At 50.2% G+C, this 10,611-nt stretch overlaps 1 long non-coding RNA gene across 2 annotated transcripts; it reads left to right on the top strand.

Annotated features, from left to right (window-relative positions):
• Positions 1-2,100: 2,100 nt before the first annotated feature.
• LOC123376472 lies at positions 2,101-8,077 on the top strand. Of its 2 annotated transcripts, none has more exons than XR_006581798.1 (3): positions 2,101-2,207; positions 5,212-5,276; positions 5,828-8,077. It is a non-coding gene; the product is annotated as an uncharacterized LOC123376472 (long non-coding RNA). The 2 variants fall into 2 exon arrangements; XR_006581799.1 differs by having other exon boundaries at positions 2,130-2,165.
• Positions 8,078-10,611: the final 2,534 nt, after the last annotated feature.

The following is a 10,611-nucleotide window of genomic DNA, read 5'->3' as shown; positions in this document are numbered from 1 at the left end:
GACTGCCACCCTCCCAGGGACCGGCAGGCCACCCCCCACGGCTTGCAGCCCCAGGCATGCGCTTGGAGAGCTAGTGCCTGGAGCCGCCGCTGTATGTAGGCACCTAACTCCCCTTGATTTGGGTCTGATTCCATACCTTTAAGGATCTAGGCTTCTGTGCCTTCGTTCCCCATCTGTACAGTAGAAATGAATACCTCCCATCCACATTTGTAAAGCTATTTGAGATCTTCAAATGAAAAGCAACTGCATAAGCGCCATGCATCCATTATTGTTAGTGGTGAGTGGCTGTAACCAGGTGTTAAATAGCTGCGGAATTCTAACTTGATTCATGCCAGAGTTGTCAAATAAAGGTTTTTAAAAAGAAGAGACAGGGACCACTTCTCTTCTCACTTATGATGGTGTAGATGAGGAATAATTCCTCTGAACCAACTGGAGGCACTGCAGTGTAGAGATGGCATGGGTATAGAAGAATCAATTCTGACATGCAGTATATAGCACCTTTATTCAGCACAGTATTTTTATTCCTTTCATGTCTTTTCAGCCCCATTTATTTTAAATGGCCACCTCTGTTAATCTGGATGATAAACTGTCCGGGGCAGGGAGGGGTCCCAATTAAGAGGATCCTACAGTATTGTTATTAAGATCAACATCAGACAATAGTGGAATACAGTGAAACCTGTGACCTACTGTGACCTATTGGCATAAGATTAGGAAGCATCCAGAACTGATGAGTTTGTGGGGGCAGGAAGGGGGAGGGAGACTCCCCCAGGGGAAATGGGTCTACAGCAGGAACTGAAACACAATAGGGCTTGGGAGCTGGAAGGCTAAAACCCCTGCAGCCGTTCCCAGCAAACACAACGGCCACCAAGGAAAAGCATGTCAGGAAATTCTGCCATTAATTAAGGCTGCTCTGTGAAAAAGTAACTATCTTTATTTACTTAAGAGTTGTGGGCTTGGTGCCCAGATTAACCATTTCATGGGCAAACCGTGCTGCAGAACTGCCTCAAGAGATCCATCTCCAAGTGGCTTTCCGGCAGTCAGCGTAGTTCAGGAGCAATTGCTCTTTGCATGTGTGACACTGTCACTTTAATAACCAGCGACTGTTGTGCCATCACAGACACCTCCAAGAGCGTGATGAAGTACTCACAAAACCATGTGGTGGAGGGCTTAAAAATCATGAGATTTTAAAAACGAGTAAATGCTGGGTTCCTTTTTATTGGCCATCTGGGTTCTGGGCCTTGAGGGGGGTCATGATTTCAAGTTTTTCTCTGCAACCAGGACTGAAATTATAATAATCCATAATCACGTTTCCAAGGACTGGGCCTGAAATAAAATCACTCAGTATTGCAAGACGTATGCTCCAATTGCAAGAGCTGGCAAGTCTGGTATGGGTAAGTTTAGTGCATGGCAACACGGCTTCAACTGCAGGATCGGGGTCTTGCAATTATTTTAGCTGTGTCTGGGCTTTGTCTGTTGCAAAGCCCTGTCTAAGTCAGTGTTTCTCAACAAGCGGTCTGTGGACCAGCGCTGGCCCCTGAGATCTAAGCCGTGCCAGAACCCCTTTTAAAAAGAATCATGTTGATGCAAAAGAGATCAGTTGAAAAGAACAGATTCCAATGTTTTTTTTTTAAAAGGAGTGTTAATAATAAAATACTAATTACTTTCTGCTGCTTAGCATCTTCCCTAGGAGGATCTTAAAGTGCTTGAGCTGAAAACAGTTTTTTAAGCATGCTTAGCAAAGGGGAACAACTAGTCAATCAGGTATAAATGGAGGTGAGGGGTTGTTAGAATTGTGCCTGGAGTTTTGTAGCCTGTGACCTTTGCTAGGACCCATTATTTTATCTGATTTACTCTTAGCAAGCTGACAACCAACCCCAAACCAAGCAGCCAGCCTCTGCAACCAGAGAGTTTCGCACCAGTCTGGGACGAGGCAGACCCCCTATTAAAGTAAACTGGCCCTTCTACAACAAACGTGAATGTCAATCAACCCCCAGACTCCGCCTGGTTGCAATCCCCTCGCAAACCTGTAGCAGCTTGTCCTTCCCCAGCCCACGCGGCAGATCAGGCTGCAAACGAGTTCGTGCTGCCAAAAACGCCCCAGCTTCCTCTCCCTGACCCTCCACCCCCAGCAGCTCCCAGGGGAGAGGCGGCTCGGAGCAGGAAAGGTAGCCCGTGGAGTTGGTTACCCTTCAGATCTCAGGCCCAAGGTTAATGATTAGACGGGGCTCGGTTACCCCGGACCATTAAGCTGCAGGAAAATGCATTCCCGGGGGGAGGCTTGTGCTTCTGTTCCCCAGGGCTAGCTACGCTGGAACCACTTTGACCCTGAGGCCCCCAACCCCAGAGCGGCACATGGGGCGGCGGGAGGGTGGGGGTGTTAGTGGCCTGGTCTCTGCATTAGTCTCCCCCGATTCCCCGGCTGCAGCGAGGGAGATCGGTGCAGAGGGCCAGAGGCTGCGAGCAATGGCAAAGGCCGGGGAGCCAGCGGGTCCCCCATGCAAGGAAGAGGAATTAAAACCCCGAGCTAAGCAGCGGCGCCCCCCTCCCAGTGTGCTGCAGCCAACTCGTCTGGTGCGTAACGAGTGACTGCTGGGAGGTGCCCACCCCGCCGAGCCCCTCGGGATGGAGAACCATGGTGCCCCGCCGGGCCCGCCCCCGAGCTCGCCCAGCCTTGTGAGCCAGCCGGTGGGCTCGGGGAGGCGAGGACTGATCTCCCGTGGGGCGCGTCTGTCCACGCGCGGAGCTCGGCCGGGGGCGCAATTCCAGGGGCGGATGCAACCGAGGATGGTTCCCCCCTCGTGGGGGCTGGGCAGCTCGAACCCACCCGCGAACGCCTCCCCCGTGGGCGCAAGGCAGAGCCACCCCCCATGCAAAGTTGCCCTCTCGGCCGGCAGCCCGTGAAGCTGGAAGTGCCCGCGGGGTGGGGGGGTCTGTGCCGGGGGGCGCCCCTCAGGCGGCCCCTTCCCCCGAACTTTGCCGGCTGGAGGGGCCGCGGGGAGCGGAGCCGCGAGTGACCGCGGGCTGGGGCGGCGGCGGTGCTATTTCCCCAGCCCCGCACCGAGCCTGAGCAGCGCGATCGATTCCCATTGATTGTCCCTGACGAGCTGCTCCACTTTCCAGCCAATGTCAGCCCGGCTGCGCTCGGCAAGGAGAGAAATTAGGGAAAATCTCTGCCGCCCTGGCGGTGTCATTTCCACACACTTCGCCTGGCCGCCTGCCAGCGCGCCCGGCTGCACCGAAGAGCTGGGCCGGAGCCGCTGGCTCCCGAGATCGGGAGCAGGGAGAGGGGAAAGAGCCGGGACCTGGCTGGGCGTACAGCGATGGGAGATGGTTTGTCCCAAGGGCTGTGGGGATCCTCCCCTTAAACCCGTCACTCTGCTTCCCAGCCAGCCAAGGCAGTGTCCTTTGCCACCAGCGGGGCTGGACCAATTTGTACAGTGGGGGTGCTGGGAGCTATTGAACTAAACTATAAACCCTGTATATGATGGAAACCACTTCAAGCCAGGGGGGTGCAGCAGCCCCTCTAGTTCTAGCACCTGTGTCTGCCACTAGGCCAAATCCTGCCTTGGGTTACTCTGGTGTAACTCTGAACACCGCTGACTCCAGGGAGGTTACACCAACTTTATACCCGTGTCGCAGAATTTGGGCCCTTGTCTTTTTCTGTGCTTTGGGTTGTTGTTTGCCGAGTATGGCACAGTGCGCTGTTTACCATTGGGCATGGCTTCTGGACCTTGGGCTTGTTTTCCCCAGACCTGCCACCTTTAGGAATTTAGTAAATCACTCTGACTGCTTTTAGCTTGGCTAATCTGTTCTTAAAGATGGGCAAAACGGGGGATGAAGAGATGACAACGTTTCTGTGGGCGCTTCCCATCCAGACTGCCATTCTCGGGCTATGTCTTCCTCTTTCTCTTTTTCATCTTTGCAGGATGAAAGAATGCATCAGCCATATCAATTTGGCCAGCACTGTAAAATGACACCAAATAATCTACCTATATCTTTTAAAAAAATATTTTCCAGTTAGTTTTTCATGCCCCATCTCATTCCATCTTAACTGCAAGAGTCTAACTCTGATGATCAAAAGTAGTTTCTTTGATTCTTTGCAAGAGCTACATGGAACCAACACAGAGATTTGATACTTACTTTGTAGTCAACTGGATCATGTCTATGTGCACTATTACGCTCTACTAGAAATTGCTCAACTGTGTTGCATAGTCCTTGTACTTCAACCAGAAAAAAGATTCTCCGTTAGCTCAAGCGGCTTGTGCTTTTGAAGCAGGAAGCTCTAAGTTCCATCCCTGCTATTGGCACAAAGTTCCTAGGGGCTATAGTTTGCAACATACAATCTTGTGGGGCAATGGATTTGTTATATTATTTCCCCCCAACTAATCACACAGAAAGAGTACAGAGTCTATTTTCTACTGCTTCATTTTCTGAGTGAGCATGAGAAAATGACTTATATGTGTTTTTAAATGCAGCCCAGATACTAGGAACATAAACCAATGGCATTACTTACCAATGGAATCTTGTTTGCAGACTTAATAAACCAGCTTTCATAGTATTGATAATGCTTTGAAATCTCTCTTGGCGTATGCTGCCAACCTGAAATGCTTTGTAATTGACAATGTAAACAATTTAAAAACAAGGCTACCATAAGCACTATAAAAAATAAGCCCTTTACATTAAAGCCTGTTGGAAAAATTATGCTTAGACTGAGTATTAATATGGTCACATAAGCAATGTATTTTTCAAAGCTGTCATTTCAAAAGGTAAGCAAAAGGATATTTTTAAATATATAATTTCCAGGCTATTTATACATAGAATAATGATTTAACAGAAAGATGCTAATGTTTTTCAATAGCCGTAAACAAGTGGTATGACAGTTGGACAATGTTAGCCATCGGTACCAGGAGTGTATAAATAAAAATTGTAGCTAGGGAGAAACAGAAATTTACATGCGTCCATATTTTCAAATCTATATTTAGAAAGCTGCTAGCCACACTCCTTCTGTTCTGCTGGAAATCAACTGGACCCGGGTACTAAATTATTAAGATTTTTCTTTTAGCGAGTTCCCCTTTATCTTTCCAGTTATCCTGATGGCTCCTGATGGTTTATTAACCTCCCTTCATGCATGGGCTTGACCAGGATACTGGGGCATATAACAGCCCCTCGGCAACTAAGTAACTCTCTTCTATGCTTTGTCTTTGATCGCAGCCATGGAGACTCATGTCCCCATAAGAAATCTTTTGCATTTCCAACTCCAGCACCACACCAGGAAGGTAAGATTGGGTGCATTTATATTGCTGTGGTTGTCTGACCATTGCTGACAAAACTGGCTAAAATACACAGGGCCGATTTCATACATGTCTTAGCAAGGCAATGCTCAGGATCCTGACAGTGCTTGGGCCGGTGGTGGTCAAGGGCTAAATCATATGGCAAGTCTCTTGGGAGTTGCTTTGTTGGGTGGACCAATCCTGGGGCTACTTTTCCGCTGTCATGGATGCTGACCTTAAGAACGTCCAAAATGGGCTTTACCCAGGTATAAGTGGGAGTGTGGTCTCTTGATTGGAGTGGGGGAATAGAAGTCAGGATTCCTGAGGTTGCTTTCCAGTTCTACCAGTGATTCTTTGGGTGACCTTTGGCAAGCCGTGCTAATCTCTCAGTGCCTTGGTTTGCCCATCTGTAAAATGGGGGAAATAATACCTGCCTGCTGCTGTGAGCCTCGCTTGGAGTGCTTTGAGATCCTGTGGTGAATCCTGGAAGGATCAGAATAATATTTCTCTATTTTTAAGGCTTGCTGGTTTTTTCACAGAACTTCCTGTTTCTGCAGAATATATCTGAGGTGCCAGTTGCATCACAGGGCAGAGCTAAGAGAGCACAGAGCCTTTCTGCAGTCTACCCAAATCACCTGCTAAGGGGAGGAAATCTCCATGATGACTCCTGTTGTGGATTTCCTTCACCGTTACTCTGTTGGGGCTGCCCTCCCACCTCCCCGCAGAGTAAACCACGGGGCTACGCTAAACCAGGCGGCTCTGCCGGACCTCCGGGCCAGCTACTAGCATGGCTCTATAGGAGCTGCACTACCAGGGACTTCCCTTGCTGCAGATGGACTGCCACAGAGGAGGCAGTAGAGCACTGGGCTGGAGAGAGATAATGTCTCCACCACTCCCACCCTCCTGATTGAGCAGTCTCTACTAGTGACCCCAGGCCTGTGGCTCTCCCTGTGACTTTGGTCAAGTCTTTGAACCTCGCTGTACCTCACTTCCCTATTCGTTAGAATGGGGATGACAGCACTGACCTACAGGGGGCGCCAGGAGAGGCCGTTATGAATATTTATTCCACACGTGAAGGTAACATGCTTAAACAGTATTTGCCTAGGGAGCTGTGGAGGGGCGGCATTAGGGAAGCTGAGTACAAAGTAGGCATATTTACAGTGACACTGGGGGAATCCCAACCCAAACCAGGGGCCACTGCACTAGGATGGTTAATGATTCCTCCTGTGTGTTGCCTGTGCTGTTTGCGTTTGTACAGCACCATCCCATACAGCATCTGCTGGAACACACTTTGACATCAGAGGGAGTTTTGCCACTGACTTCAGTGAGGCCAGAGAGATTAACTGACTCCCCCATGGTGATGCAGCACATCTGTGGCAGAGGAGGATGGCAGCTTCAGGAGTTCCAAGGCTCTCGGCTCTGAGTTCTAAACCTGCAGTCGAAGCTGCCCCTGCATTATATGGAAACAGTCACACTTATACTTAAACCAGGACGAGCCCTGGTGATTATTATCTGCATTATAGCAGTGCCAAGAGGCCCCATGGTGCTGGGGCCTGTACAAACAGAGTCAGACAGTCCCTGCCCCGGAAAGCTGACTACACAATAGTGGCTGGGGGAAACAGAGGTGACGTAGGCTGGTGGCAGAGGCAGGAGTAGAACCCAGGGATCCTGAGTCCTGGTCCCGTGCCTTAGCCACTAGACTGTGGTGCCTTAAAGGGCACTTGGTAAATTGTTGTAAAAGTTTTTTTTTTAAAAGCTGCTCTGTTCTGACCAAGCAGCCCCTTCCCCAGTCTGAAGCACTGGCTTTGATGGAACTGCACCAGGGCCTGATCTGGTCCGAGCAGTAACTTGTGACGACTGAAACATTACTGTGGATTTATTTATTGTACTTTATAGTGCACTCCACATGGAAGCGCCCACCCCAAGCTCTCAGCAGTTACCCAGAGATACCCCTACCCTGTCAGCAATGTGCAGAGGGTAACCCCCCACCACAGAACCAGCCCCACAGCCCCTCAATCTGCCCAGCCCGCAACTCCCCGTCAGCCCAGAAGAAGCACTGGGCCTTGCAGTGCATCGTGAAGGATAACAAACTCAGACTGGTCCAGTCCCTGGGGTGGGGGACCCTGCCAGCAGCCCCTCTTGTATACCCCTGGAATCTGGATCAGGCCTTCTGCTCCCTACAGCTCACCAGGGACGGCAAACTCTCTGGCAATCCACTCCTCCTTTACTTGCTTGCGCTGCAGAGAACCTCCCGGAGAAAGCACTCGGGCTCGACCTTCTCAAAAGGGCCTAGGGGAGTTAGGTGCTCAAATCCAGTTGAGAGCCACTGGCAGCCTGGCGCTCCATGCCCATGGGGCACTTGGAAAATCCCACCTTTGAGTCCGCTGTGGTGATGTCTGTCATTGGTGAAGATGGAACCCAGAACGGAGGCCTGGCAAGTAACTAAAGGAGAAACTGAATTTCAGACCCATCTACCTAACACCTACACTTGCCCTCATTCTCTTTGGGATTTATTTCTGAAAGTCATCTTCACTTCTTGGAAATAAAGGAAATGATGTGAGAACCTGTGTGCTGAAACCCTTGGAATGCTGTGCCAGGAGCTTTGACATTATGCGTATAATGCCAGGCCTGCCACATCTTCCCTCATTGGTATGGAAACTTCCTTAGTTGGGACTAATTTTAAGGCAGCTTTTAAATCTTCCCCTTTCATGATGTGTTTCAATGAGACGTTTAAAAGCGCCCTCATAAATCTGGGAAATTGCCCTCATTCAGACAGGCCCTGCCTGACAGCCTTGTGATGGTGTTTATTTTAGAAAACATTCCTCTGAGCAGAGGAACAGAAAACAGTGACTGGCGTACAGGCAGGAAGAGGGGAAAAGGGTCTGTGAAGATGGAGCAGATGAGAAGATGCCACCAATGCTTTCTCCTGCATAGGTGGAGAAGTGCAAAAGTTTTGTATTGAAATTTCCAGATTCCAGGCTTTGGTTTGTATCAGAAACGGGCCGATTGGCAACCAAATTTTCACTGAAGTGCAAGAGCTTTTACAGGGGAAAATGGGCCTGTTTTTCAGTGGAAACAAGCTAGTTTCTGAGCAAAACCAGCCTTCCGTGGTGAGGGAATGTAAGGCCATTTTTCAGGGGCAGACAGCTTTTGCCCCTAAAACAGGCTACTGGATGTTTGAGTTTTCTTCTTGCTATTTATATTAACAGCTAAGATGCCATCCATACACTTAGTGAGAGATGGTCTCTGCCGCAAAGAACTTAGCCTGACTGGACTGTTACAGATGGGGAAACTGAGGCACAGACCAATTAAATGACTTGCCCAAGGTCACACAGGGAATCTAGCCCAGATCCTCAAAGGTGTTTAGGCGCCATTGATTTCAATGGAAGTTAGGAGCCCAAATACCCTTGAGGATCTAGACTTCTGTGGCTAGCCCTTTAAGGGGTCATGGGTCTCATTCCTGCCTGTGACTCAGGCAGTGCTCCTCCCCAGATGGGGAAAATGAAGGTCACATGACCCAATCGGGCCTCTGGGCTAGATAAGGTAGAGGGCTGGGGAGAAACAGGGTGATGGCAGCTGCTTGGAGAGGACGGTAGGTGGCCCTGAGGAGCTAGAGGTGAGCAAGAAGCAGGGAGAGGCCTGTGAAAGACACCAGGTGGGAAGGCTGGGAGTGCCCCTCCCCCACAAAGGAGCTTGGGAGGGGCTGAGGGGAGAGATGGAAAGGAGCCCAGGAAAGGCTAAAGCTGGGCTCAAAGGGTAAGCAGAAGAATTAGAGGAGAGAAGACAGACCCCTTCCGAAGGACTGGCTGGCCCCAGTTTGCAAATGGCACAGAGATTTTGTGTTGTGTGTCTTGGATCCAGGTATGCTGAGGGGGTGGACTCTTGGTAGTGACGTAGCTGGAGGGCCAAGTCACTGCAGCAGCCAAACCAGGCCGTGCAGTTTTTGAGGAGGCCAGAAGAAGGGAGAAACTGAGGCAGGGGTGCTGCCATGAGGTGGCGCTCTGGAGGTTGTGTTATCCTGTTGCAGTGGCCAAGTTGAGAACTGAGCCCAGGTCTCCTGAGTCCCAGTCCAGAGCCTTAACCACAAGACTTACGGATGCAAAAATAACCTTTCATCAGTATTGCTGCTAAAGCACCAACTCATGAGGCATGGAGTGGCAAAAAATGTCCCCGCCCGACCAGTGTGACAAAGCAAGTCTTGGAACGTGGAGCAATCTGTGGAATGAGGGCTAGTGAAAGGTGGGTGGCTCATTGTCCGTGTGAAAAGATCCAAGCTATGCATTTCGGCTGGAGCTGTAGCTCTTCAGAATGTCCCATAAAAGTTAACTAATGAATCTTCCCAGCTCCGTGCATGAGACATGCATTATCCCCAAGGTACTGGGGGATCAGCTGAGAGGTTTTCACTTACCCAAGGGCTGCACAACAGGTGGCAAACCCTGCTCGGCTCATTCACATTGAGTAGTCCCATTGCGGTCAATGCAGTTACATGAAGGATGCATTTGGCCCATTCTGTCTGCCTAAAATTACCCATCTATTTGGACTGCAAATTCTTTGGGGGCAGGGGCTGTGTTTTATGTTTGTACATGGCCCAGGATCTTGATCTTGAGTGCGGCCCAGTGTTTCTCAAACTTGGGATGCCGCTTGTGTGGTGGGCCAGGCCGGTTTGTTTACCTGCCACGTCCGCAGGTCGGGACAATCGCGGCTTCCACTGGCCGCAGTTCGCTGCTCCAGGCCAATGGGAGCTGCTGGAAGTGGCGTGTGCCAAGGGATGTACTGGCCGCTGCTTCCAGCGGCTCCCATTGGCCTGGAGCAGCGAACCGCTGTATTGGTCGGACCTGCCGATGCGGCAGGTAAACAAACTGGCCCGGCCCGCCATGGGCTTTCCCTACACAAGCGGCAGAACAAGTTTGGGAAACACTGCTCTACAGCAATAGAAATGCTGATTATAGCATAAATTAGTATTAGAAGGGGTTCTTCTTCGCACCCTGCCCTGAAATGGCGGTGTGCTGTTGCTGTGCATTTTAAAATGCCAGCAATGTTCTGCCCCAGAGGTGGATGCACATCAGCAGTGGGTTATGGGGCACATATACCATAGCAGAGTTTTCAGAGTACTTTCTGAGAGCCGTCAGGACGAAAGGTGCTATCTAAATGAAGGACATTTGTCATTCTATAGCTGTGGGGCAAACGCTGCAGCTTCAGATACTGCTGGGTCCGAATTTGGAGCCGTTTCTGTGAAAAACTGTAATATCTTTTTGTAAGATTGTTCATCTAGTTCCTACTGGCTGTTCTGCTATTTCGTGTGCTCAGTCCCTGCTAGGTGGAGTGGCCGAGTCGTCTTTTG

The sequence above is a fragment of the Mauremys mutica genome, chromosome 8 (genome assembly GCF_020497125.1).
Source record: "Mauremys mutica isolate MM-2020 ecotype Southern chromosome 8, ASM2049712v1, whole genome shotgun sequence".
NCBI classification, from domain to species: domain Eukaryota; kingdom Metazoa; phylum Chordata; order Testudines; family Geoemydidae; genus Mauremys; species Mauremys mutica.
The sequence above is the reverse complement of the archived record's forward strand: the minus strand, read 5'-3'. Positions and strand labels throughout refer to the sequence as shown.